Here is a 7,773-nt window from a genome sequence, read left to right as displayed (position 1 = left end):
TTTTGAACTAGCAAATGGAGACAGTCTCAGCCATTTTTATCCTACAAAATGTTATTTTAGTAAAGTCCATAAATATAACCAAAGTGAGATGGAAGAGAGGAACAGATAATTCAGTCGTGGCAAATTATCTCTTTCCTGGATGATTTATGAAGATTGTTTTGGGGGTAAATCAGCCATATGATTGAATCAAGTCTGCACAACAGATTATACATTGAACTAACTTTGGACTTCATCTTTTAAAAAAAATAGTCACATTGATAGGCCTCATAAGCAATATAGCCAGTAAAAATTGTCAAGGTGATCATTTGTTTGGGTAAACTGAAAATTACAATTTTTAGATTTGACATTATTGTCACTTAGTGAAATGAGTTCTTCATTCCTATGTCTTTTGGGTTTGTTTCTGAGAGATAAGGATGGAATTTGCACCCAAAATGTAAATGCAGAAAAAACTTGTCCTGAGCATATGAAGCTTAAATACTTGTCTGCCCAAAGGAAAGACTTGTTGTCACCCATAAAAGATTCTTGGTTTACTTATATCAGCTCATATCCTAACCACTTGATAAGAAAAGTGAAATGGAAGACCTGATGTATTTTACTCAAAATCAAACTGCCAGTTTCTCTTTGCCTTTGTTTGCCAGTTGCCTTTGTTTTCACGTGTCTCATTTCTTCCAATTCTCAGACCTGAGCCTGGAAATTAGTTTGTTCTGAGTACTCTCTCTTTTTACCCATTGATTTTCTTATAACCTAAAATTTGAGTTATCTGACTTCATCCTAATGTCTGTAAGAGTGGGAAAGAAGCCTGGTGCCTATTAATAATGAGTTGACCATATTCTGACAGACACTAAAGAAGAGCTGGATAACGTACTAGCGAGAGAAAGACAACTGGAAAAAAGATGCTCATATTTAGAAAATGAGTCACTCTCTAAAAACCAACTGAATTCAACGCAAAAATATTGCTCCAAATGAGCTCATTGAAAATGCCTAAGAGAAGCTATATAATAAACATATCTGAATTATGGTGAAGCAATAACATAAAATAGCATGTATGTCACTGCAATGATACCAATTTCTATACCACTGTAAGCAAATAAAGAATTACCTAAGAACTAACATGCATACATAAAGCAAATCACTAAATGCTTTCATAACTCTTCCTTAGAATTATCCATGTCAGCATGCTTAGATGTACTCTAATAGGTGGTTGAAAAGCTTCCTTAGCCAAATATACCAAAAAAAATTGAAGAAAAATTATAAAGGAAGCATCATGCATAGCAATTGCATTGCTATGCCAAGCATAGCAAACTGGCAACAGATACATCAGAGAGACCATGTGTAAAGAACTAACTTGAAAAATATTCACCCAAATCAATATTTGTTCTCCTCTTCAATCTGATAATTAGTTATATTTTCCTTTTTTTGTTGTTGTTGTTTGCTTTCTTTGTTGGGGGAGGGGACAGAAGCTCTGGGCCACACCAGTGGTGCAAGAGGCTATTCCTGGCTCTTTTCTCAGGAATGATCCCAGGTGGTATTCAGGGGACCATATGTAAGGACAAGAAAACAACTTTGTATTCTTGCCAGTGCATACAAAGCAAGTGCCTCATCACCTGTACTATCTCTCTAATGAGCCATAGTATTCTTTTGATCAACATCTAGAATAAAAGATGAAGGATGCTGAAAAACGACCTGAGCATTTTCCGAGGTGATTTAATAAAGAAGTCAGTTCAGGTCTTCACCAGAGATGAATCTGTTTCCCAGGTCACCCAGGTCAATGGTAGGGGAGCCAAGACTATTAATCTTCTAGTTGTTATGATTCCCAGTGACACTTTGGAGCATTTATTACACTCCATATAAAATGCCTTCACAAGCACTAACGGGATTCTGATAATATTGAGTACAAAATGTGATATGCCTTAGTACTGTCTCCCATTTTGCAGAAGAGTCCTTCACATACTACTCAATATCATTCCCTAATTGCCTATCCTTAAAATAGTGAATGCTTTGAGACTGGGAACACAGCTCAAAAGGAGTGCAGCACATGCTTAGCATGCAAGGGACCCCAAATTTGATTATAGCACCCCACCCCACCCAGGTCCAGTGCCATCAGGTATATAATTCTGGCGGCTGGCAGCAAACCTATCACCGTGCATATCTCATTGAAAAGCCAGGCCACAAACTGAACCCTTTGTTTGGTGGGCTCCAGGCCCCTCATTCCAATATCATTGGCTGGATCCCTTATTTCTAAAGAAAAGAGCAAATTCTTTAGCAAGCTTAGATTCCCATTTGGATATCAAAAGGATTGCATCTGTTTACTGATTTATTCAGTGTGAAGGAGAAGGGATTGGCTCTGCCATTAAGGCTTGAAATAATGAGCTGAGTGTCTTAGGTGATGATGAAAACTTCAGAAAAAACTTAAAAGATTCAGTGTAAAAAAAATCTTAAAGTCAAAGTAAATGCCTATCACTCTCTTGATGAAAGCTAGTTATTAGGCTAGAAAATCAGCAAATGAAATTCATGGTTTGAGCATCATTATAAATATACATGCAAGAGGGTTCTGGGCACCACACCACACAGCACTTCAGAAACACAAAAATACTTCCATAGCAACTGTAACTAAGGGCATCGTCAAGATGCTGAAAAGGCAAAAGATGAAAAGAGGGCTATAAACCGAGACAAACAAGACTATTTTCTTGGTAGAATGAGGTCCCAGAAAACACATTTAACCCCCTGGAGTTGACTGTCACTAGCTATTTCAGCTATTCTACAGATCTATATTCATTTTTAAAATTTTTTTACTTTATTGAATTACCATGAGATAGAGCATTGAAAAGCTGTTTATGATTGTGTTTCAGTCAAACAATGCCCCAACACCCATCCCTTCATGAGTGTAATTTCCTAGTACCAGTGTCCCCAGTTTCCCTCCCACCCCCTTAAACTACTCCCCACCCCCGCCTGCCTCTGTGGCAGGCACCTCTCTTACTCTCTCTCTTACTCTCTCTCATTTTAGGCATTATGGTTTGCAATACTTCAGATCTATATTCTTTCAAGAATAGAAATCAACTGAAGCTGGAGAGATAGTACAGCAAGTAGGGTACTTGGCTTGCATGCAACAGACACAGGTTTGATTCCCAGCACCTTATATGATTCCCAGAGTCCTTCAGGAGTGACCCCTGAGTGAAGGAAGAGTCAGGAGTTAACTCTGACCATCACCAGATATGGCCCTTGTCACTTATAACTTGACATCCTGTTGTTTGTCCATTTGTTTGAGCAGGCACCAGTAACGTCTCCATTCATCCCTGCCACATGCTAGTGTAGCCCAATGGCGTCTGCTCACTCCAGGAACATGAAGAGCCTCAAACTATTCATTCAGGGTCTTGACAAAGAAGTCTGACCATCTCGTAGGTGGGTGGACACGCAGTCTTTTGACAATCCAGTCGGTAACAGCTCTAGTTCAGCGGTTATCTCCAAATCACATTATGTGTCGGCCCATCTGATTTTTGATGCCTTGGCAAATGAGACAGTGTTCCTGATTCTTGATTGTCAATGGAGGTCAGAACTCCGGATTCCTTCTCTCGCATGAGTGAAACGTGATACTCCAAGCATAGCTCTTTCGATTCCCCTTTGGGATACCCAAATAGCATTCTCATCCTGTTTGCGTAGGGCCCAGGTCTCTGAGGCGTATGTTAATGCAGGAAGAACAGTGGAGTCCAAAAGATGTGCCCGGAACCGGAGTTTCTTTGTCCTCTTAACCACTTCTTCAATGCTCTTGAAGGCATCCCACACTGCTCTCATCCTCCTGCACAGTTCAGGTGCCATGTCGTTTGTCATGTTGAGTTCTCAACCTAGGTAAAACATAACTGCTGCATTTAGAGATGTTTGTTCCATTGAAGGCAAATGGAGCATCAGGAACTAGTCTGTTTCTCATGAACATTTTGTGAGATTCAGTTGCAGTCCAACCGTTCCACACTCATAGTCGAAGTCAGCCAGCATTCATGCCACTTGGCTGATATTTGGTGTTATGAGAACGATGTCATCAGCGAAGCGGAGGTGGTATAGTTACCGACCATGTATCTTTGCTCCCATTCCTTCCCATGATGTTCTTGAGGGTGGCACTGAAGAGTTTCGGTGAAATGATGTCACCCTGCCGAACCCCTCCATTTACATCGATGATCACTTCTTTGTAGAATGGTGAGATCCTGGTGGTAAATCCATAATACAGCTCATGGAGGATCCTGATATATTGAGTTTGAACACCCTGTTTGGCTAGGGCTTCAATGACCACTTCAGTCTCAACAGAATCAAGGCCAACACTGCTGCTCTTCTCTCTTTGAGGTCTTCCTTTATCACTTCTCTGCATAGCTTTGCGAGCTCGGATGTTAGCTTATGATTGCCTGAAGCTCGTGCCAGACCACATTGGTGAATGAGCTCAAGAGTTTCCGGAGACAGGTGACTTTTTGTGGCTCTCTCTCTCTTTCTCTCTCTCTCTCTCTCTCTCTCTCTCTCTCTCTCTCTCTCTCTGCATTCCTCGCACAATCATGGAGGTGCTGAACCAGTGTATTATTTTCCTAGTCAATATTGTCAACAACGGCTTCTTCCCATATTGCTGCAGTAGTACCAAAGAGCTCCAAGTTGGTGGCCATTCTGGGAGTTCTCTTCTTAAACTTTGCAGTCCTTTCTCCCCACTCTGTGAAATAGAATTTTGCATGAAGGAGACAGTGGTCTGATCCCATTTGGAATTTTGGGACAACAGTGACATCAGTCAGGCAAAACCATCGATTGATATGATGTGGTCAATTTCATTGTGGAACTGTCCACCAGGAGACTCCCATGTTCAGCGTTTAGATTCAGCCTTCTAGAACTGTGAGTTAGCATGGATGGTCTTGGTCAGCATGATGAACTCAGACTGTCTCTCACCCTGTTCATTCCATTCTAGGCCTTGGGTCCCAATGTGGAGTTCTTGGGTGACCTTCTAGGTCCTATCTTGGCATTAAAATCACCAACAATGACCTTATAGAAGGTGTGGTCTTCTTTATAGAACTTCTCCAGCTCCATGTAGAACTTCTCAATTTCTTCTTTGTCACAGTTGGATGTTGGTGCATAGATAATGAAGATAGAAACTGCCGGCAATGAGCCACATCTATTCAAATGTAAGCATCCGATTCGGGATGTTAGGCATTTGAATGAATCAATGCTCATGGCTAAGTTCCTGTTGACAAGGACACCAACACCACTGATGCCTCTACTGTCGCATGTTCAGAGGAACATTTCTTCTCCAGTGTCAAAAACAGTGTGATGTGATCGATGCCTTCTCATCTCGGTCAATCCAATAACGTCATATTTGATCTGCCACACTTGCACCATCAGGTCCTCAATGAATGCTTCAGATACCAGCATACATGCGTTAAAAGTGCAAACAGTCATTTCAGTCCTTCTCCGTTTGGGCAGCCTTCATTGGCCCTGAGATTTTATCAGCCTCTCCTTGCTCATCCTTCTTAATGCTGTCGTATCAGGGGCTCTTCCAGGGTCAGAGGAATGAAGGCCATTGTTGTTACTGTTTTGGGCATATGGAATATGCCACTTATAGCTTGCCAGGCTCTGCCATGTGGGAGGGATACTCTTGGTAGCTTGCCAGGCTTTCTGAGAGGGATGGAGGCTTTTAGGGCAGCCTTCAATCACCATTATAGGTGTTCCAATGGTTCACACCATATTTGAACCCCATCAAATATGGTGCGGTAATGATGGAAAATGGGTAGGAAGTGTTTATGATGTGTTCGGAAAGCGGCCTGGAACATAGTGGCAGTTGGGTAGTGAAGGTTGGCCAATGAGGAATTTATCTGGCACTGGCAGGGTGGGTCTTATGGGTGTGACCCGTGGGTCTCTGGAGACTGGTGGAAGCAGGCAGAGGATCTCTGTTTCCAGGTCCCATTGAGTCTAGAGTCCAAGGTCACAAAGTTCCATCTGACCTGGTTCTGTGGGACTTCACTCATGCGTGAGGCTCAGCCCAAGAATCAGGAAAAGTGGCCTGGAGCGTGGTGGCAGTTGGCTGGTGGAGTTGGCAGATGTGGCCCTAAAGGAAAAAAAAAAGAAAGAAAAGAAATCAACCAAAGAGCTGAAAACACATAAATTCAGAAATGCATACCCACCATACCCACAGAGGTGGTAGCATGCTCTATTCTAATGGATCCATCCTTAATCAGCAAAGGAGCCTTGCCATTAATTAGTAATCACACCTATATGTCCAGGCAGGTTTTGTAACGAGCACAAAAAATTAATTATAAATTGACATCCTTGAAGTATTCAATGTCCTAGAGAAAGATGAAAGATAAATTACTACAAAATAAGCTACAACAGATAAAAAAAATAAGCTACAATGAATCACAAAATATATAATAAAAATAAGCCACAATTTTTTAAAAAGCTATATTGGAAGATATAATAAAAGAGAAATGAGATTGTTACTATTAGCTTTTAGATCAGTGTTTGGGGTTGAATTCCGTGCCAAAGATATGTTGAGATCCTAATACCTAAGACTCCAGAATGTGATTTTATTTGGAAATAGGATATGGACAAACAGGATCACATTAAAATGCAGTAAGCAGTGTAGTATCCTTCTAAAAATGGAGAACATGGTGTGAAGATGGAGACAATAGACAGGAGACAGCAGTATGAATGCAGGCAGCGACGGGAGTGGTCCAGCTAGAACTCAGGAGCACCAAGAGTTGCCTAGAAGCCAGGGAGAGAAAGAGCTGAAAGAAAGGATGGATCTGCTCATACCCTGTTCTCAGACTTCTAGTCTCCAGAACTGTGAGAGAATAAATGCCTGTTGTTTGAAGTCATCTAGTCCTTGGTTTATGACCACAGCCTTAGGAAACAAATACACAAGGAGAGATTACACCATGCTAAAGGAACTACAGTCAAGTTTCTGAAGAAATAACATCTCAACTGAGCCTCGAAGAATTTCAAACATATCAATGGAAGGAAATACGATTTCCTTTCTTTATGGTGGTCATGTTGACTATTTATTGAGAGACCACCACTGGACAAGTGCTATAGGAAAATGCATTTATATGTAATGTGGGTGCACTCTGACACATACACTGTGGGCATCCGGGCTTCATTGCCTTGATTGACCCTGTTTTATCCCTTTGTGGTTGATATGTATTGGTGAATGGAAGAGGAAGGAAAGTTTGGGGAGAGTTGGAGAGGGTTGAGGTAGAAACTTGGAGGAGATGGGAAAGCATCTGTTTCTTCTCAAGCCCTGACCAGAATCTCCCTCTAGCAGGTCATGATGAAAGCAAGTTTCAGGATCTCTGAGTTGTTTTGTTTACATATGGAGTGAAGTGAAGAATGAATTAGAGCCTCTGAAAGGTTCTGCATATATAGGGTTGAGATAGCTCAGAGCCAGGGGAGGCTATGCTCTCTTCTTCTCCAAACTGGATTGTGGGAAGACTTCCCAAGAGCCAGGCTCTCTGAGAACATTAAGCGTCAACACCCTTGGCATGTGCTGTGTAACCATGATGGACAGTGATGCTGGAAAAACTTCAGTCTGTTGGAAAGTACTCCACAAGTGGACTTACAAATAGATGTAGTACAGATGTGTGTGTGTTCGTGGGGTGGGGGAGGGAGGGCGGGGGGTGGTGGGGAAGCCAGATGAGCAAAGGAACTTCCTGGGGAACATCTAAAAATAACTGAAAATACTCATAAGGGAGTTCATTTCTTGCACTCATGAAAAATAGGAACTTGTGCCATAAAAATGGGAATGTAAAAGTAAAGTGA

Source organism: Sorex araneus, chromosome 4, assembly GCF_027595985.1.
Source record: "Sorex araneus isolate mSorAra2 chromosome 4, mSorAra2.pri, whole genome shotgun sequence".
NCBI lineage: Eukaryota > Metazoa > Chordata > Mammalia > Eulipotyphla > Soricidae > Sorex > Sorex araneus.
The sequence above is the reverse complement of the archived record's forward strand: the minus strand, read 5'-3'. Positions refer to the sequence as shown.